A 22,680-nucleotide genomic window follows, 5' to 3' on the forward strand; every position below is an offset into this window, starting at 1 on the left:
CCACCGATGCACCCACCACACAGCTCCACCAATGCACCCACCACACAGCTCCACCGATGCACCCACCAAACAGCTTCACTGATTCAACCACCACACAGCTCCACCAACACAGCTCCACTGATGCACCCACCACCCAGCTCCACCGATGCCCCCACCACACAGCTCAACCAACACAGCTCCACCGATGCACCCACCAGACAGCTCCACCGATGCACCCACCAGACAGCTCCACCGAGGCACCCACCACACAGCTCCACCGAGGCACCCACCACACAGCTCCACCGATGCATCCACCACACAGCTCCACCGATGCACCCACCACACAGCTCCACCGATGCAACCACCACACAGCTCCACCGATGCTTCCACCACACAGCTCCACTGATGCACCCACCACCCAACTCCACCGATGCCCCACCACACAGCTCCACCGATGCACCCACCGCACAGCTCCATCGATGCACCCACCGCACAGCTCCACCGATGCACCCACCACAAAGCTCCACCGAGGCACCCACCACACAGCTCCACCGAGGCACCCACCACACAGCTCCACTGATGCACCCATCACACAGCTCCTCTGATGCAACCACCACACAGCTCCTCTGATGCAACCACCACACAGCTCCACCAACACAGCTCCACCGATGCACCCACCACCCAGCTCCACCGATGCCCCCACCACACAGCTCAACCGACACAGCTCCACCGATGCACCCACCACACAGCTCCACCGATGCACCCACCACACAGCTCCACCGATGCACCCACTACACAGCTCCACCGATGCACCCACCACACAGCTCCACCGATGCACCCACCACACAGCTCTACCGATGCACCCACCACACAGCTCCACCGATGCACCCACCACACAGCTCCACCGATGCAACCACCACACAGCTCCACCGATGCACACACCACACAGCTCCACCGATGCACCCTCCACCCAGCTCCACCGATGCCCCCACCACACAGCTCCACCGATGCACCTAGCACACAGCTCCATCGATGCACCCACCGCACAGCTCCACAGATGCACCCACCACAAAGCTCCACCGAGGCACCCCCCACACAGCTCCACCGATGCACCCCCCACACAGCTCCACCGATGCACGAACCACAGCATCAATCAGTGCAACCACAGCATCACTCAGCACCACCACACCACCACACCATCACTCAGCGCAACCACAGCATCAGTGGTTCAAATATGTTCTTTCAATGTTTCAAGCTGTTTTCAAGCTTTCACGCTTTATTACAAATCACAAAAAGATGTTAATATTTCACTTCTGTTACGTGACCAGGCTGCAAGCTAATGCAACAGTGACATTAATTGCTGGCGGGACACTTGTAACTCAAGCACCGCTCCAAGGTCATGCCGTGCATTCAAAATCAACGAGAACAAGCTAGGAATCGAGCTTTGTAAACGCAGGCGAGGCAGTGAAAATAATGGAGACAATGCTGTGTGTTCCTTGCGCCAGAATCTGCGCTAGAATCTAAATCAACTCCAGAGGGCTGCTCGAAGTTGCCTCTGCTAAACAAGGCCCCGGTTGTGGAGTCCATTGACACGAGGTTCTCCAACCCACATTTGCCTGCTTACAAAATGGCGGCCATTGATGTAACACCCATGAAGCTGAACACGAAAATTGACTAATTGGTATATATTGTCACAGACCTGACCTTGATACTGCGCAATATTAGATACGTGTCTCCTGGCCTGGCCTGTCCATCTGGAGAATAAAACGAGCACTGAAGGGTTCTACATGAGCAAATATGACTCATAAGGACACTGTTCAACGCTGAAACGCTAGGAAACATTAGTGGAATTGTGTCCTGATACCATACAAGAGCGACACAAGATCAAGCATCTCCCCATCACCTTGTCTTCAAAATGGGGGACAAAGAAAACGGGAAGACTTCTAAGCGGCTGAAAGCAGACCCGCCAACGCCGGTTTCACCTTTCAAAGGGAAGAAAGAATTTAGTGAAGCTATGGAAATCATTCTGAGCAGACTGGAGGAAGTTAAAGATCTGGCCAAATCCACTAAAGAAGAAGTAATTGTGGTCAGACAGGATATCAGAGATATTAACTCTAGGCTGACAGAGACTGAGAGTAGAGTAAGCAAGTTGGAAGACACTGAAAACAAAACCTGCGGAGCTATTAAAAATCTCACCTTGAGTTCTGACCACCTTTCTAGGAAACTGGCGAAGTTGGAGGATAGAAATAGGAGGGGGAACCTGAGAATTTTTTGTATTCCAGAAAATTCGGAAGACTCCCAGGGCTCATGCGTAGCCTTCCTCGAGCAATGGTTTACACAGGCCACAAACCTCACTTTTGCCCAACCACTGGAGTTCGACAGGGCGCACAGAGTTCCCGGGAGACTAACAAAAGATCAGAAAGGCCCAAGAGCGATTATATGTAAACCACTGAGGTTCCAACATGTTGAACAAATTCTCACATTTGTCCGCAAACATAACCATGTTCTATGGAAAGGGCACAAAATACATATATCGCAGGACTACAGTAAAGAGACTATGGACATCAGGAAAGCATTTCTTGCGCTGAGACCACAACTGAAATCATTGGGTCACCAATATGGGTTCATTGGCCCTGCGAAATTTAAAGTGACAATACAATGTGTAACCCATGTTTTCTCCGACCCACAAAAGCTCAGACGCCTAATATATCACCAGGAGAACGGCTGCATGGAAGTTACCTCACCGGAGCTGGTGGGTGCGACTGCACCTGGCTACAAATGATCACCTGCTATTGTAACCTCATAGCACATTCTAACATAAACTCTACACTGTCCTCATGTGTTCTGGTCGCCAGATGCCTGAGATCAGTTGCGTATATCCCACACACAGTTGTCTTCGCCCTGTGTTATGGTCCTATAACTTTGGTCATTATCTGTTGATGCCTAAGCTACTGTGATCAAATTATGATTTTCCACTGCTAAACAGTATGCTCAGCACTCTCTTCATTGCGTAATGCTCCTAAGTCTATATGAATAACGCTAATTTTGTTGTGTTCAAGTATGGTTCGATTGCAAGTTATTACAGATATACCTGGCGTACTAATGGTTTGCCTAAAACCGTCTGTTGACAAGATCCAAATGATGGCTCCTTGATGAGGCTCCTTAAGGATCCATATTTGTTTACTTTCATGTTCAGAAATGTAGTTGCAGTTCTTAAAATGTATTTGATCTAGTGAGTTGCTTGGAGGCGGTCTCGTGGTCGTTCCCGAGTTGCCATGTTCTTTTTCTACAATTGGGAGGGGAGGGTTGAGGGTGAGGGTGAGGGTGGGGGTTGGGGGTTGGTTGGGGGTTGGGGGGAGGGCCCAGGGACAGGGGATGGTATGGGAATGTTTTGTTTTGCTTTCTTTTACATTTTCTTTATTTTCTACGACGCTTTTTACTGTGTTTCTCGATTCAACTATCGCTCTTGCCTACACCAATACCAGTGTTTACGTCTTACTGCAGTTGCTCTGCCCACGAAGAGTACACCTACCAATACAGTTCGGAATACCTCACGTAATTGTTGGTGATGTGGCCTCATCAACATAAATCATGATCATTGCCCTACTCCTACTCTGGGGCTCCTTAGTTACAAAGTATTGTCGACTAGTAGGTTCAACCTGTTCTTCTACAAGATCTGCCTATGATACATGATGGCAGCCTCCATTGACACACCTATAGGGACAACGAGAATAGGTAACCTTAAAATACTCTCATTAAATGTGAAGGGCTTAAATCAACCGATTAAACGACAGAAAATATTAGATTACCTACGCACACAGAAGGGGGACATAGCTTTGCTGCAGGAAACAAAATTAGAGGCAAAACACTTCCATACACCTCGGAATAAATTCTATACGGAATTTGTGGGATCTGAGGCCATAGCTAAGAAAAACGGGGCGGTAATACTAATAGAAAAAAAGGCCAACATAGACATAGTTTCTTCCTCAATGGATTCAAAAGGTAGATGGGTTACGGCGAAATTGATTAAAGACGACACAGAGTTTTACATCACAAACGTATATGCCCCTAACTCAGACGAACCCTCCTTCTGGTCAGAACTAACAAAACGACTAGATACCATTCCGGACACGGCGATCCATATCCTTGCTGGAGATTTCAACCTCCCGCTAGATCCTACCCTGGACAGGGATTCTAAATGTAACTTCCGCCCCAACAAAGCCCATAAAGAATTTACCAGGCTCTGCACCAGATTTAATATGATAGATACATGGAGGCTACAAAACCCCACTGGTAGAGATTATTCTTTTTACTCCCCACCACATGACTCTTTCTCTCGAATCGATTATTTATTCATCACCAAAAATGCTATAGCCAGGATTGAGGACACAAGTATTGAGCCAAGGGTTGTCTCAGACCACTCATGCATCTCACTTACTATAACAAATGTAAAACCAATACTTCGTCAATCAATGTGGCGCCTTAATGACGCCATCCTAAACGACGAGAAAAACAGAGACACCATAGAAACAGCCATTAAAGAATATTTGACAATCAATAAAAAGGGCGACACCACTGATTCCATTAGATGGGAGGCTCTAAAGAGTACCACAAGGGGCCTCATAATAAAAATAACGTCTGCTGTAAATAAGAATCATAATGCTGCTCTACTAAAATTCGAAGAAGACATCTCAAAACTCCAAAATGAATATCTAAAAGATAGATCTGCTGAAACGCTCAATAATTTAACAAACCAGAAGTATGCCTACAATAAACTGATAAGTGAAAGAGCAGGAGTCTGGTTGGACAGAAGAAAACGGCTTAAAATCGGCGAATCTAACAAGGCAGGGAAGGGTTTAGCAGCATACCTTAAATTTAAAATACAAAAAAACATAATCAACTCCCTGATGGATGACAAAGGAGTACCCAATTCAGACCCCCTCAAAATTGCGGAATTGTTCAAAGAATTCTACGAGAAGCTGTATGCCAAAAATAATAGTGTGGAAAAGGAGAGGGTGGGAAACTACCTCACTAAATGTGATCTACCAACACTTTCCACAACGGAGCATGAGACCCTTAATAAGCCGATATCAGAGTCGGAGGTCTCAAGTGCGATCAAATCACTTCAATGTGGGAAGGCTCCCGGACCTGACGGGTTCACAGCAAAATTTTATAAATGTTTCTCCCAGTCACTCACGTCACCAATATTAAATATGTTCCATGAAATAGTCGAGACCGGAGAGGTAGCAGGGACACTAGCTGAAGCGGTTATAGCCGTTATACCTAAAGAAGGGAAAGACCCTAAGCTTCCAAAGAATTATAGACCCATCTCGGTAATCAACCTGGACTGTAAGCTTCTGGCCTCAATATTGGCTCAACAAATACAGAAAGTCCTTCCAACCCTAATCCACCCCTCACAAGCCGGCTTCCTAAAAAATAGGTTATCAAGTGACAACACTAGAATCCTAGCGCATGTCATTGAGAAGGCAAAATTTCTATCCACACCTACTACAGCGGTAACACTTGATGCAGAGAAAGCATTTGATAAAGTGGTCTGGTCGTATCTGGAGGCTGTCCTGCACAAATTTGGTTTAGGTCCTTTTTTCACAAAAATGGTAATGTCATTATATGCTTGTCCTACAGCGAGGGTAAGAGCGGGAGGGGCTTTTTCATCACCATTTAAATTACAACAAGGGACTAGACAGGGTTGCCCCTTGTCCCCTTCTCCCCTTCTCTATTCCTATTGGCGATTGAGCCCTTTCTATATCAAATCCGCAACAATGATAACATCCCAGGGATTCCTTTCAACGACTGCATTATAAGACTCACAGCTTATGCAGATGATGTTTTAGTACTCACTGAGCGAGCTGAAGAAGCAATCCCTGCCCTGATATCCACCATACAGGAATTCTCCGACGTGTCTGGCTACTCCTTGAATAAAGAAAAGACTGAGGTCAAACTATTGAATAATATGGGTAGTAAAGATATACTAGGCGATTCCGGGCTCACCTGGCAACCTAAGAGTTTCAAGTACTTGGGCTTAGACTTCGAAAAAGATCTAATTACGACTCTAAAAATTAATGAAGAACAACTCCTAAAGGAAATAATCAAACTCCTCGATGGATGGTCTCCAAAATACTTATCGTGGTGGGGGAGAGCGTATACACTGAAAATGATGATTACTCCCTGAATTAATTATTTGGCGAGTATGCTCCCAATGACCTTTTCAGAAGACTTTTTACAAAAGATAAACAAATTATTCAGTATGTTCTTATGGCAAGGGAAGAAACCCAGGGTGGCTATGAAAAAACTACAACTAGCTAAGATGCAAGGCGGCCTAGGCCTTCCCAATTTTAGGAACTACCAAACTGCCTTTTTGTGCAAACAAGGGGCATACTGGTTTAATGAAGGCTCAAGTTACATACCACTATGGGTTGAAATAGAGAGCTCCATCATAGGCAATGCCCCTCTCCCAGCGATACTTACCATGGACCTGTCACACCTCACACACTCCAAGTACATTATGCTTAACACTAGGAGAGCACTTCTTAGATTAGACCAAACCCATAGAACTGGCCTACAGGTAAAAAAAACGACTTCCTCATCCCTATGGCATAATCCAAGCATCCGGATTAACGGAAAATCACCCTTCTGGGAACACTGGTCAACTAACGGCATCAACATGGTCTCAGACTTGTACGATGGCCAACTGCCACTACCGTACTCTACGATCCAAGCTAAACATTCCCTCCAACCAATAGACTTTTACCCATTCCTGAAATTGAAAACGGCCTTGTCCACCCGCTCGTTTACACCCTCAGATCCTTGGTTGAAATCGGTACTCCCACGCCTCCAATATACAGGTCACTTTGTTTCGAAAGTTTATAAAATACTTTTACCAACGCTAGGCAAAGCCCAAAGACGGAACGAAGTTAAATGGGAAGAAGAACCTAATAACACGGGCATAGACCTTGATTGGGATAAGATTCATGCTTCGGCTCTTACACATAAGGTGTCCCCGATTCTCTCCCAAACCAAGCACATGTTGATCAACAGAGTTTTCTGGACCCCCCAAAAATTATTCAAACTGAACCTAAGAGACAGCCCCACATGTTGGAATTGTTCCCTAAATGAAGGGGATCTACCACACATGCTTTTCCACTGCCCCTCACTACAAAAATATTGGTCTAACGTCTTTGATTGCATTGAGCACATATTTAAGATTAAACCAATGAGGGAATTTATTTATGTACTACTGGGTGCCATTGACCAAACACTTGCAAGAGACCATGACCGTCAACTACTTGACCTACTACTCACACTAGCGTGCAAAGTTGTCTTGTGCAAATGGAAAAGTGCCTCGGAGGTCTCATTCAAACTGTGGAAAGATTGGGTGTCATGCATCAGAGGGTCTGACAACACTGCTTTGCACTCTTCTCCATCGCTTGTATCCAGCAAAAAATTGTGGAACGCTCTTGACGCTTCCTCCTTCTCGTTTGAACCACCCTAAGTAGTTACCTATACTATTTGTATGTCTGACAATCTCCTCCAACACTGGAAGTATGTAACAAGGGCACTATTGTAACTTTCAATTGTAACTTTCTAAAGTAAACCGAACTGGTAGTTACGGCATTGGCAACTGGTATAGAGGCATCATGCAGTACCATATGTTACTCACTAAAGATTACATTTAGTGAAACACAATGTATGTTAATTGTTTTTCTTTTCTAGCCTACATACGCTTGTTTTAATGTCTCTTATGATGTGGCTTAGCTGATATAGTCCTCATACTAGAGAATGCTGCTCTGATTGTTGACGATCTCTAGCGTGTACAATAATGTGCCTTCAATGCCAGCTCAAATGCGTACTCTAACCATAGATATGCCACCAGACCTCTATGCGCTATGTGGACTCGTATTTTGCATTGGTATTTTGTAATTGTACTACATTATTTTACTTTACCTGATTACGGAATGATTCATGTATGTATGTATTATTGTTTGTACCTTATTTTCATTTCTCCTTTTCTTGCTCAATAAAAATGATTTGAACACAAATAAATATTTCACTTCTGTTCTTGGATTTTCGTCACAATAAAAAACACTGAACATAATCCTCACAAAAGTTATTTACAAAAGTTTAAGCTATTGCCATTACAATTTAAATAAATTATTTAAGTATTACTTATTTTAAAAAATTAAAAGCCATTGTTATTTGTAATATCAATACATCTAAGTCACGTAAATACAAAACATGTTGCATTACAAATGCTATAGGTGTCACAATTGCGAAAGTTATAACTATTGGCATTGTAAATGACAAAGCTATTAAGTGAGCTATTTTAAAAAATAACACATAAATAAAAAAAATTCATTTATAAGATCTATAGCTCAAACTTTCCTAATGCGAGCCCCATTGCATTTCCAATGCTTGTTTGGATTTGAAGATGCGCGCATTATGGAGTCGGCGATTTTGTAACTGATCGTCGTGAGTGAACGCTAACATGCCTTTTGTAAGTATATGCTTTAACTCATGTTATGTGACTTGGAAAAGAGTGGTATTGGGGACTTCTCATGGGAAACATCAAATGTCTAGATTATTTTTGACAAAATCGGCTTCGTAATATGGAGGTTCAAACATACGCTCCGTGTTAGTATTATTGCTGAAATTCCCCCGACTAATCTAGAATAAGAGATGTATATGTGTATTCCTCTTGAGATATGCTCAAGTGTTCAGTTTTGTGTATATATATAAAAATAGATCGGTTGTACGATATATAGCATTGCTGTTTAGAACTTTGCTGCAACAGGCGTGGAATCGCTTAGCCTTAACACGGGCTTGGCATGCTCATGCATGTTTTGTTCGTATTTATCACGGTTTCATTTTTTCATCGTGCCATACTCAATTTTTATATATTACTAATAAAATTTTGTCTGCTACTTTGAGAATTTAAGTGTAGTAGACGTATGTATGATGTATGTCCTTTCTTTGGTTCTCTTTGTTTTAATCTACCCACTTCTCCCATGGGAGATTAACAATCAAGCAAAACCTGATAATAGCGATTTCTGACTTATATACACATAAGGATAATTTTCTGCAGTGGGAATGGTACTTGTGTACATGATATTTTTAATATTTTTTAGGGGAGTCAACCATCGCATTGACCCTTTTTCCTATAATGGAGTTTTGGAGTAATCACGTCTAGTCTGAATTATCATTGTCACATTTGAAGGTAAAATTGGTGCTGTCCTACCATTGTGGACGTTTGTCTTGTAATATCACAATGGGGGATATTAAGGCGACTGTATGTTTTTTTACGTTGCAGAATACAACACATGAGAATTGTAATATAGGAACTGAATACGGGCAACAGTCCATGGCACCACTATCCCAGCATTGAGTGCTGGGTCGTGATCTATTGAGGTATATATGGGTGCACACTGACATGTTCTGAACTTAACACCTTATGGTAGAGTTGCTGATTTAGTCTTCCTCTGTGGAAACCTTTTACCTATTCTGTTCCCCCTCTAGCTTTGATATAAGCACTAACAGGGATCGTAAGTGATCTACTTCTTGAGCGTTAACGTTGCGAAGTTTTGTAAGGATTTGTTCAACAATCTAGGTCTATAGATGGTATCACGTGTGGAGTCTTTGCATTTTTTTTGTGTTTTGGATAATGGTGCTGAGTGGTTATCAGCAGCATTGTCATTTGACACATACTTTTGTTGTTTCCACTGATACATATTCTCTGGACGATGACAGGATATGGGTTAGGTCTGTATCCTTAGGATGTTTTCTAGATATATGGTGTTTTTCACCATACGCTTTTCGGTGGTTCTTTTTCTCTCTTTCTTTGCTTTGACCTGCTTTTTTCGTCTTTTTTATTTCTTCTTCTTGATTCTTGCTGAATGTAGAGGCTCATGAATCTACAGATGTGTGGTGTTTAGTGTATTACTGGGAGGATCTCTCCAATGCTAATGAATGTCATTGTGTTGTATATGTTTTACATATGTACAAATATCTGTACGGGTCACAAGTATGATCTAATTATATATTGTATTTACAGCCCTGAGGAAGCCCCTTGTGGGACGAAACGCGTTGGCTGTTTTTGCTGGTTTTTGTAACATCTCTTGGCACTCTGTGTGACAACAAGACTAGATTAAAAGATTTGTTACTGAGAAACGAAGAAAGAATCTGGATCTGATTACTATATTGTGCATTTATGCTTTGAATAATTGTTATGTTGCCTCTCTGTGTTTCAAATATTTTTGGTGGCAATAACCTCTTATCTTAACCTCTGCCAAGAGGGTAAGTAAACTGCAGGTACTCTCCTCAGCCTCCTTACCCGACGGTCTTTCTGGACAAAGTGGTGCTCCGCACAAGGGCATCTTTTCTGCCTAAGGTGGTAACACCCTTTCATATCAGACAGCCGGTTACTCTACCCACCTTCTATGCACCTATGCACCCTTCCAAGAGAGAGGAGCGTCTCCATCGTCTGGACCCAAAAAGAGCGTTTCCGTTCTACCTCGATCGAACCTCAGTTTCTGGTGTATTACCAACTCTTTACAGGCTATGTGGGTGCAAAGAAAGGTTGTACTGTCCACAAGAGGACTATATTCCCCTGGGTTATCCTCTGTATAAAAATCTGTTACGCCTCAGCAAAGAAAGATCCCCTGAAGGGCTTAGTGCCCATTCCACCAGGGCAAAAGCAGCCACCACGGCTTGGTGTTCCCATTCCTGTTATCTGCCAAGCTGCCACATGGGCATCACTGTACACGTTTGCCAGCTACTACTGCCTGGACTCCCAGGTTCCCAGAGAAGGCCTATTCGTCTGCTCTGTATTGCTGAATTTTCTGGTCAAAACCTTTCCGCAATCCCTCCTACGGGATGGTATTGTTTGGGTAGCTGTTCAATGGTAAGGAATTTGTGGCTAGATGTCTCTATCAGGTGGACACGTTACTTACTTTCTGTAATGCCTTATGTGGTAGAGACATGATCTAGCTGCTGATTTCTTACTGATCCACCCACCCTCCCCACACTGCGGGATTGTTTTTAAGTGTCAGGGATGTTCCCCTTCAGGACCCTAGCTGTTAATTTTTTCACACACCATGGTCAGTCACTTAATGGCTTCGCACTTCTGGCGTGGAAAGTCATGAAAAGTATTGACGTTAGCGCGACAGAGTGGCAGTTATATTGACGACAACGTCATGCAGAGTCGACCGACGCCACCTACCGACACGCAGGGGACTGCTAAGAAAAATCTTCCAGATCCAGCCTGACGCCTGGAAGTTCAAAACTAAGGAATCTGTGGCTAGATCATGTCTCTACCAGATAAGGCATTACCGAAGGTAAGTAACTTGTCCATTAGCACATATATTTTATAGGATAAGTAAGTTCGACTGAACTTTTAGATTGGTTTTTTAAGGGCCAAGCACAACCTTTTCTCCAGTCTTAGGAAGTTTAGTTTACACTATGGTAGGTAGGTGCAACACCACACTACACCTAGACACCAAGTCTTTAGTAGTGGACCCCACCGAAGCCCAGTCTTCTAGATACAGTTGTCTTAATCTTTCAGGAACTAAGAACCCTGTGTACCTTTAGGAAATTAAAGACAGGAGGCAGACCAACCACTAAGCATCTCTTAGAGCTGCTTATCATAGATAATCTCCAGAACCCTGACAGGTCAGAGGATCAAGACAAAGTTGATGGGGATGTTCCAGAAGAAGGGGCAGGAGGGGTTACCCCTATTGGCCCTAATTCTGAGCATGACCAAGAGGAGTCTGAGGACCCTACGTTGGTGAACTCGGATCCCCAAGGGAATAGTGCAGATGGCACAGAGGGTGTCCCCTTTATTCCTGCTGGGAGGGTTCAGAGTAGGCAGAGGAGGTCTAGATCCCCTTCTGTTGAGTCTGGAGCTTCAGGCACTTCAATAGGGACCTCCATACCCAATGAGAGGGAAAACTCCTTAGTAAGGGAGTACCAAAGGATCAAACTTGAGAAAGTAAGACTGAAGCTCAGGTGTTTTCATTTGGCCCTTGACATGAGTCCCTAGAAGTGCAGAGAGCTAGAAAGAAACTGGGACTAGAGTCCCATGGTGGCAGGAATAGTGTTTCTAGAATCTGGGAAGCATCCTTTGACAGAATCTGAGCAGGACAGTCCCTCCATACCAGGAGGGAGATGACATCCATAAATGGATCACTGCTTTAGAGAGGGACTGTAAAGTTCAGAAGGTCCCTCAAGGGCAGTGGGAATCTATCCTGCAGCTCTCTCCTTTGCTAACAAAGTTAGAGATACACTCTTCACTGTTAAAGAAGAGGATGTTCTTCACTGTTAAAGAAGAGGATGCTAACAATTATTAAGTCCTGAAGAGGGCACTCCTAGATGGGATTAGCTTAACCACTGAGCAATACAGAATTAAGACACACACCCAAGACTGGGTAGATTTCATTGATAGTGCTATTAAGGCTCTGAAAGGCTGGCTTCATGAAAGCAAGGTACAGGACTAGGAGGGATTGTACAGAGGGAGAACATCCTTAACTGTCAGAACCAACTTTTGCCCAGTACCTGGTGGACTCAGATCTGGCCTCTCCCCAAATATTGGAAAAGAAGGCAGACGAATGGGTCTGCACCAGGGTCAAGCAGTATAACCATGGGGGTGGAAGTAACAGTAAGAAGCAAGAGTCTTCTAAACCCCAGGAGAAGGGTAGGGAAAAGGGCAAAGACAAAAAAGAGTCTGCTCAAGTTCCCCAAAAATCAGCATTTGGGGATGAGTCTCAAAACTCCAAGAAAGGCAAAAAGACACCTAGGTGTTATTTGTGTAAACTAAAAACCCATTGGACAAGAGATGCTGCTGTCCAATGGCCAAGGAACCTACTACCACTGCCTCAAAGGCAACTGCACCCCCTAGCACCAGTACAAGTAGTAGTACAGCAACCAAGCGATTTGTTGGGTTAACCTTGGGTTCTGAGATGGGTTCTGGCCTAGTCAGAACTCTAGCTAACGCTGTTTTATTATGTGATGGTGGCATGGATCTTGCCACTTTACTAGTAAGTCCCAATAACCTGGGCAAGTACAGACAACAGCCTTTGATAATTGGAAAAGAAGCAGTAGCTTTCAGGGTCACAGGGGCCAGTGTCACAATGGTGACAGGGAAACTTGTGTCCCCTGAACAAATCATACTTGGACAAATGTACCAAGTAACCAACGCTAGCAGTGTCAGGACTAATCATTCCTTTGCAGTTGTGAATCTCAGCTGGGGAGGGGTAACTGGACCTAAGAGAGTTGTGGTAGAGTTCAGGACTCATGCAGAAATTATGGGCATCTCTGCCAGTGTCTTTGCTGTAACTAGGGCCCAGGCCAAACAGCTGAGCACTGAGGGAGTACTGATTCCTGAAAAAATGGACCACATTGCTCCTAAGAGAAGGAGCAGGAAGGGTAAGGAATTGTCCTCCTCCCAAACTCCCAGTGAGGATCCATCTCCTGAGGGAGATGATCTCAGTTCCTGTGAAGGATCTGTCCCAGATAAACTTCGGCCTGACCAGGCAGAGTTTTTAGGGGTAGGGGTCCTTTTTAGGGCAGACTTGAGTTTGGAGCAGCAATCCTGCCCCTCTCTTGAACAGCTCAGACAGCAATCTGCTGCTAAGGAGGCAGGGAATGTCAGTGGATCCCGCAGGATCTATTGGAAAGATGGGATTCTGTATTCTTACGGTAGAGACCCCAATCCTGGTACCACCAGGAGGTTCGTGATACCCCAGAAGTTCAGAGGTTTTCTTCTCTCCCTAGCACATGACATTCCCCTTGCAGGACACCTTGGGCAAAATAAGACTTGGGACAGAATTGTCCCTCATTTTCACTGGCCCCATATGTCTGAAGACACCAAGGAGTTATGTCGCTCCTTTGTCACTTGCCAAGCCAGTGGTAAGTCAGGTGGCACTACAAATGCCCCCTTATTCCACTTCCAGGGGTTGGGGTTCCCTTTGAGAGGGTAGAGATTGACATAGTTGGGCCCTTGAACACTCCAACTGCATCTGGGCACAGTTACATCCTAGTGGTGGTGAACCATGCAACTAGTTATCCAGTGGCAATTCCCCTTACAACCAATACAGCTCCTGTAGTGGCCAGGGCCTCATGGGAATCTTTTCCAGAATGGGCTTCTCCAAGGTGGTCTTAACAGACAGAGGTACCAAATTCATGTCAGTTAGATAACTGCAATGTGGAAAGAGCGTGGAGTGACTTATAAGTTCACCACACCCTACTGTCACAGTACAATGGACTTGTTGAAACGTTCAACAAGACCCTGAAGGGTATGATCATGGGCCTCCCAGAAATGCTCAGGCGAAAATGGGATGTCTTACTACCCTGCCTTCTCTTTGCCTACAGAGAGGTTCCTCAGAAGGGGGTTGGCTATAGCCCATTTGAACTTCTGTTTGGACATCCAGTTAGGGGTTCATTGTGTCTAGTTAAGGAGGGCTGGAAGCAACCTCCCAAACCTCCTAAACAGGATATTATGGACTATGTACTTGCAGGATGCCTATTTTCATATCCCCATCCTGCCTACCCATCCTCGCTACCTGCGGTTTACAGTGGACCACGAGTGCTTTCAGTTTGCTGTGTTCCCCTTCGGCCTCACCAGTGCCCCATGGGTGTTCACAAAGGTGATGGCGGTGGTTGCAACCCATCTGCAGAGATCAGGGGTTCCAGTTTTCCCCTATCTTGAAGACTGGTTGTTTATGGCGGGCTCGCCCCAAGCAGTCGTCTCCCACCTCCTGCATTCGCTAGGGTTCACTATTAAAGTGCCGAAGTCACATCTGACTCCCTCTCAGATGCTCCCTTTTATTGGGGCGGTTCTGGACACAGTGAAGGTTTGGGCCAATGCTCCCAACTGGAAAGTCCAGGTTATTCAGGCTATGATACAAATGTTTCAGCATATAGCCTGGATTTCGGTGAGAATGACTCTGATGCTTTTTGGGCATCATGACTTCCTGCATCCTGCTGGTGGGCCATGCACGGTGGTGCATGCGGCCTCTGCAGTGGGACCTGAAGTTCCACAATGGGCACAGCATCAATGAAATCTCACCGACCTGGTTCAGATATCTGAGGGCACTGCGAGAGACCTGCAGTGGTGGCTAACAAACCATGATTGGGTTAGAGGCAGATCCCTCTCTCTTCCCTACCCAGATCTCACAGTAGTAACGACTGAATCTTTTCTGGGCTAGGGTGGCCTTCTGGGGGAGGTGGAGATCAGAGGACTCTGATCTCTGGCAGAAGCTGGAGCTTCGGGCAATCCGATAGGCACTGAAAGGCTTTTTACTATCAATCAAGGAAAGGCTGGTTCAGGTGTTCACGGACAACACTACCGCCATGTGGTACTGCAACAAACAAGGCGGAGTGGGGTTGAGGACTCTTTGTCAAGAGGCCCTGTGCCTCTGGACTTGGCTGGAACAACGGGCATTTCCCTGGTGTTTCAACATCTGCCCAGTTCTCCGAATGCCAGAGTAGACAAACTCAGCCGAAGGTGCCTTGCGGATCACAAGTAGAGTCTCCATCCGGAGGTGGCACAAGGTCTCTTTCAGTGATGGGGAGAGCCTTGGTTAGACCTGTTCGCCTCTGAAGAAAACGCGCAATGTCAGCAGTTTTGCACATTGGAGTTTCCAAGGCGGCTCTCGCTCGGCAGCGCTTTTCGACGCGAGTGGAGCTTATGCCTCCTGTATGACTTTCTGTACATACCACTCATGCCCAGAGTGCTCAAGAAGATCAGGAATGACCGGGCACAAGTTAATCTTTTGGCTCATGATTGGGCACAGAGAGTTTGGTATCCGGAGCTTCGGGATATGAGCATCGATCCAATGATCAGGCTGCCCCTTCAGGAGAATCTTCTGTCGCAACATCAGGGTAGTGTACTCCATCCAAACCTGTCTACTCTATGCCTCCTTGCGTGGAGTTTGAGCTGCGACAGTTGACAGCTTTTGACCTTACTCCCGAAGTCTGCAAGGTTATTCTGGCAGCCAGGCGTTCCTCCACAAAATCTGTATACACCTGCCAATGGAATACATTTTGTAAATATTGTAGAGAACGAACTAGTCACCCTTTATCTGCCTCCCTGGCAGATATCCTCCTGTTTATCCGTTCCCTGGACCAGTAGGGCTCTACCTTGGGCAATTTGAAGGGCTACCTTTTGGCCCTCTCTGCTTTTCTTCGGCTGCCAGATCAGCTTTCACTCTTTAAGTCCCCTCTGGAACAGACATTTTTGAAGGGTTATTCCAATTTTTCCCCCTTCTCCTTTTCTTATGCCAGAATGGGACCTTAATTTGATCCTTACTTTCTTGATGTGCTCATCATTTGAGTCAATGCACAACTGTTTTCTACGGTGGCTCACTATCAAAACAGTTTTTTTGGTGGCAATTACCTCTGCCAGGAGGGTGAGCGAACTACAGGCACTGTCATCACAGCCTCCTTACCTGACAGTTTTCCCGGACAAAGTGGTACTGAGAACTAGGGCATCCTTTTTGCCCAAGGTTGTAACTCCCTTTCATCTGGGACAGTGTGTTGCTCTGCCCACTGTCTATGCACCTCCGCATCCTTCCAAGGAAGAGGAGCATCTCCACTGTCCAGACCCTAAAAGAGTGTTATTGTTCTATCTTGTTTGTACAAAAGAGTTCTGGGTGGATGACTGTGGGAGGCTGGCTTAGTATATGGTGTTCACTTATCAAGTCTAGCCCCCTGCACTGCACTAATCCAGACAACCCTTATGGTGATTTTAGTGGTCTTAGACAACCTTAGAAAGCTCTGTAAATGGTAGCTGTGGAGAGGAGCCTTACGGCTTAGTCCAGAAGTAGTGTAAAGCATCTTGTTTTACCAGCACTTAATCTTATGTTATGAGTTAAGTGAAAAAGAACCACACCGTGTGGTTATAAAAAATATGTATTTATTATTAACACTCATTGCGCAGTTACTTTGTATGGTGCCTGAGTTTGGGGTTGTTCTAATACCTTGGGCCTACAGAGAGATGAGAACATGTTCGTGAAACGAGTGCCCAAAAGCACCGCTGCTACTATTTGTCATAATGAACTGGGTGTAACTCCACTGTCTTTTCGTACCCAATTAGCTCATTTGATGCTTTGATATAATATCTGGGTAAAAGAGGAAACAGTTCTGAACTGCGTTATAATCTCGGATTGTTTGAAATTGGACTGTGTGAGAAAAATTCCTTGGATTACCCACATACAAGAACAATTGGGGAAGTTGGGATTGTTGGATTGTTTTGATACCCCCGGAAACATAGCTAAAATCTCGAGAGCCAAGCTGAAAAGAGACTTTCTCTCCTATTTGTACCAAGTTGGAGATAGTCGAGAGTCAGTAAAAAAAAGGGTTGTTGAGCACTCGCTCTTAGTTAGCTCCCTAGGTATTGAGCCCTACCTTTCTTTTTACTTCAATCATGCCAAAATGTTTTATTCGATCAGGTTTAGGATGGGTATCTCTCATTTTTGGTCTCATACCCACGAGATTCATATTGCGATGCTAAATTAGAGTTGTGCCCTAGAGACTGAGAGTATACACAGAGCACATTGCACTGCAAACTTTATATTAACCCTAGACGTACTTTTCTAAAACCATTTGTTAAGAATTTTAAATGTAAGAAAATGTCGGTCCGCATTACACTACTTACTTCTTTTAAATTATGAATTCATCTGTCTGATGATTTATAAGTACATTTCCTCTGGTGTACGGCTCCGGAATATTGTTGGAAAATGATTCTTTGTGCACTGATTAGGTTGGTTACATTTTATTGTGTAAATTTCTTTGAAATGTCGTTTTTTTGATGTATTATTTTTTGGGTGATACTCAGCCGAATAAAGATTTTTTTTTTTGTGAACCTTTATTAGTAACATAAGCATTTACAAGTATGGGCCTACAACCATCCCGGCCGGCCGCTAAACAAAGCAAAAGTACAGCAAGCAATATCGAGAAGTTATAGCAGCTCGAAATCCGGGGTCATAAAAATACTAGGACAGATCTTGTAATCAAATGCACAAACTTGAAATCAGGATTTGAGAGGTTCATTTTCAAATAAGAAACTGAAAAGGTGTTGCACAGTCCTACAATACTACGCTCGAATCAGGATATCTACAAACAGTACAGATACGAAGGAAATATCAGGGGTAAGATACACAAAGCAGGAGAAATGCAGGCACAACCCCGGCGCGTAGCGAATCTAAACCCCACCCCACAAAACGAAACATATTGCAGAGACCATGAGCGACAACGACACTGAAAAGAGAGGAAAGACTAAAGGGCCATAGGAACAAATACCTAACGAACACCCGCCCCCGACCCCCCACCCTGCACACCCGCAGAAGGCCATGGCCTACCCCCCCCAGCAGCGTGCCTGTTGCCCTAATAGAGACCCGAAATATAGAAAAGAGAAAAAAGAGAGAAAAAGAATAAGAAGAAGCGGGGGAGGGCCCTCGGTCTTGCCGCCCAACCCCACCCTTCACCCCTACCCCCAGGAAGATCCCAGAAACGAAGTAGTACAGTAATGAAGAACATCAAGTCCCGGCCACAACAGCGATGAAATCCCGGTCAAACATACCCACTGCACCGTCTGTCAACAATAAAGCCAATAGACTGTAAACCACATCATCCCTGACCCTGTCTGGCAATGTTACCGCCAGAAGTCCACTCGTCAATCAGTTTACAGAACAGTCCGGAAGGTCCGAACGATCTGGGCGGGTCAGGTCGGAGCGTAGCCATAGAAAAGTACAACAATCCAAACCCATCCAAGTATCGACAGCGGAGATCCGGTAATATCGACGTTGACCCCAGGAACTTTCCAGAGTTAACACACAGTAGTACCATCCAGGAAAGGAGAGTCACACAGTCCGGCAAGCGCCACAACATAGCTGGGACAGTCCAATACGGAGAATAGCGTTTCATCCCCAGCCGCCAGTTGAACATGTGTCCCAAAGAGACACCCACATTTAGATCCATGTCGGCCCGATCAGTCATGGGAACCGGGTCTTTCAGCGGCTCTCGGTACCTAGGCGGAGCTGGGACTCCCTCCGTGGACATAGCTGCGGGTTCGTCGGCAGTCCCTTGGAAGTGGACCATGGCCGCTAGAGACGGCGAGACTGCAATGGCGGCCATTCTTCTATCCAGGTCCCGAGCATGACAAATCAGGGTCTCGTGCAAATCCGTTAGGGCAGCCAATACGTCCTTGGATGTGGGCTCCTGCGTGCGTTGCAAGCATCCTGGCCCCATCCGTGTGACAGCCGTCCGACATGGACATGGACCGTAGAGGAGGGCACCAGCCGCCATCTTAGTCAATTTGGCCCCGTCCCTCTCCACCTCACTCAGGGACCAGGCCCCAATGCGGGGCGCCACCGGACACACCACCGGGGCTCAAAACTGTGGGGCGGGCTCCCCGGGGGAGAGTCACCAAAAGGCTAAAATTCCTGCTGCACCCCGGGAGTCGCCCGCCTATATCGGGGGCAATCCTTGGTTATGCCCGGGCAAAGAGTTTGGGGAGGGGGCAGGAGTCATGCGCCCCCTCCGATCCTGTTTCGCCACACTGCCCCTCAAGGGTCACCGCCAAGTGGACCGGGCCTTCACCGCCATCAGCAGCCCTTCAAGTCAACGGCACCCTCCGGCCGGCTCCTCATCGCCACCAACGGCCGTTGTTGTTGCAGTCGCGGCCGGATGCACAGCCAGGTCAACGCCCCGGTCTCATCACCACGTGGGCCGCAAAGCAGTCGGGGATGGTTCTCAGGGCCTGCCGCACGCAGGAGCCTCAGGAGCAGACGGTAAGGTCTCGTTCTCCTTCTCCTATTAAAGTACGCCGTCTTGGCTCAGGATAAACGCCAGGATATACGTGTGGGGCAAAGGGGCTCGCGGAGCCGAGCGACTATGCGGCCATTTCGGATGCCTGCTTGGCTCCTCCCCCCGAATAAAGATTTTTGACTGACTGACTGGCTGACTAACACTCACTAACACAATCTATTATCTCCTACCTGGAGATATAAACACATTACAAATAAAACGTTGTTGATAGAATAGCACAAATACACAGTGGTCTCCAAGGGGAGACCAAACTATATACAAAAATAGTGGAATGTGAACCACGACTTACTACAAGAATGAACCCAGAAAACATAGAAGAGTCGGGGACCCAAGGAACCACCCTTCTTTCTGGAACAGTCTCCCCCTACCTATCAGATCCATCACTGTCTACTCCCAATTCCGCAGGGCCCTAAAAACCCATCTGTTTTCTATTGCTTATCCCTGCTAATCACTTTTGACTCCTCCCATCTCCCTCAGTTTTCTATACCTCTAGCGCCAGGAAGCCACTTGGTCACAGTGCGCTTTATTAAGAACCTTTTTCATTTCATTTCATTTCACCCAGGGTGAGTATCTAGGAACCCCACGAAGGCTGTGTGCTGAGTGGGAACACAACTGCGTACTCCATTGAAGTCAATGGGTAAGTCATGATTGCAATTTTAAAGAACCCTTCTCAGCGGATCCTGAAGAAACTCAGTGTAAGATGAAAGGTTGGAGAGTCTCCCCACCCCTGGATACCCCACGAACCAGGATACCTACACCAGGGAAGCCGGGGCATAGTTATGAAGTGACGTCGGAAACCGCCATAGACTACAATGGAGGACTGCAGGAAGATGCCACTGATAAAGAAGGTAAAAGTGTCCATTGGAACCCAAAGGTGGACTCAAGATGAGAGGGACCTGCAAGCAGAGAGGACAGGGTCTATTCCACTCAGAAGTGACCTGGAGACAAATGCCTACTGATGTCTGGGATGCAGGAGAGTTGACGGTGCCCTTGAAGTTGCCACTGTACGGACCAGGCGATGCAGAGGGAGTCCAGGAGCCGTGCATGAACTGTCCCACGTCGGTTGACGAGGGCCAAGAGGTCAGTGCCCGGCAGGGGCACCAACAAGCCTTGGCAGCGGAAAACAATGTAGTTGAAGAAAAAGGTGCAGTGTCAGGACCAGCAAGGTCTAAGTGACTCACCATGAGGGGGTAAGTCAGAGCAGGCCCGAGCAAGCAGGGGAGCCCACTGGAGTAAAAGGAGACCCTCAAGAGGACCCACAGGCCGGAGGAATTGGAGTCGCAAGAGGACCTTGAGCAGCTCACCAAAGGATGAAGGCCCACAGTGCAATGGTTGCAGTGAAGGTGAAGATCTTGGCTGCAGGGGATGCTTGAGGTAGGAGCTTCTTGGAGCCCAAAGATCTCTGGAGGAGAGAGTCAACCAGCCTTGGCAAAGGCAAGTTGACATGGTGCACAGGGATACTGCTCCAGCGATTCCGAAGAGTAATACTGGCATCCAACTTGCTAGGAAGACAGTGTAGGCCTTGAGGGAGTCTTGGATGTCCACAGGCCTTGTGAAGAACCTGTACAATGCACAGGTACAGACATTGCAACAGACTTGCAGGACGACGAGACCAGGAGCAGCAGGAGTCTTTCCAGCTGCAGTCTCCGTTCCCCAACGTGAAGTTGAGGGATGTCCAGAGAGCCCAGACAGTTGAAGTTGTATTTAGACTGAATCTTGTCCCACGACGAATCAAAGGAACCACCCACTGTGAAGCCCTTATGTATCCTAAGGAAAGGGCTGGAACAATTCAGGGGTCCTTCCCAGAGGATGGGCTGCACAGTGGGGAGGATACTCCCATGTCCTTTGTTGAATTTCATGCCAGACCGTGAGCCAACAGCTGCCTGAACTGGTTTGAACTGGAGTATGCAGGGAGAGCACCAAATGTGCCCTTCAAGCAGTTTTGGTGGCGCTGGCAGGCGCCCTCACCCTGTCCAAATACACTAAGTCCTGTTTGGGAGGTGGTCACACATCTGCGTGACAGGATGTCTATTGTCCTGCCTTCCCCTTCTCGAGCTTGGCTCAGCAGCAGGAGTGCAGAATCATGCCTGTGGTCGGCAGCAACCATAGTTTGCTGTCTGGGTCTTGAAGACTGGTACCGGGGGCACTGAGGCCCTCCAGGAGGAGCTTTACAGTGCATGGAATTATACCTCCCACACCGCTTATGGTGTGGGGCGTTGATTCCAACATGTTTGATACCAAACATAACAAAGTTTGTTACAGCCAGGTTAGAGATGGTCATCATGCAATGAGGCATGGCCGCACTATGTATCGTAATGACTGATGCACTTACAACACAGGAGAATGGACTCCGAAGGTTGTAGGGGTGTCCTGCTCATGCAGGGGCACCCTCACGCTTAGAACCAAGCATTCTGCCTTCAGGATTGAAAGGCCTGTCTTAGGGGTGACATATTGGGTAAAGTTTTCAATAAGCAATAATCGTTCCTCGGTTGGACCACATGGGCTACAATACTGCCACTGCGCAAAGTGACTTATAGGTTTTAAGTGCAGTGACCTGAGATATAAGGAAACTTATATCTGTCGTAAGTGGTGCTAACACCAGCTTACACAGGCTGCATTGGCAGGTGTGTAGTCACAATTTGAAAGGTCTCTCATGGGTGACATAAAACATGCTACAGCCCATAGGAGACCCCCAGTGTACTTATGCCCTGGGTACCTTAGGGACTTACAAAGAAGGCCAGCTTTATTGCTGGTGACGCCTGGTGCAACAATCTATTTTGGCCACCCCCACCCATGACCCCCTCTTTGGATTACCTGACTGTTACCTGGCAAAAGTGCCCCTCATTTTTCCACAGCCCTTCTCTC

The 22,680-nt window shown here is 46.3% G+C and overlaps 1 non-coding gene across 1 annotated transcript; it reads right to left on the minus strand.

Annotated features, from left to right (window-relative positions):
• Nucleotides 1–22,210: 22,210 nt before the first annotated feature.
• LOC147684766 (U4 spliceosomal RNA) lies at nucleotides 22,211–22,344 on the minus strand. The gene has a single exon (XR_015300760.1). It is a non-coding gene; the product is annotated as a U4 spliceosomal RNA (small nuclear RNA).
• Nucleotides 22,345–22,680: the final 336 nt, after the last annotated feature.

Source organism: Lissotriton vulgaris, chromosome 10, assembly GCF_964263255.1.
Source record: "Lissotriton vulgaris chromosome 10, aLisVul1.2, whole genome shotgun sequence".
NCBI lineage: Eukaryota > Metazoa > Chordata > Amphibia > Caudata > Salamandridae > Lissotriton > Lissotriton vulgaris.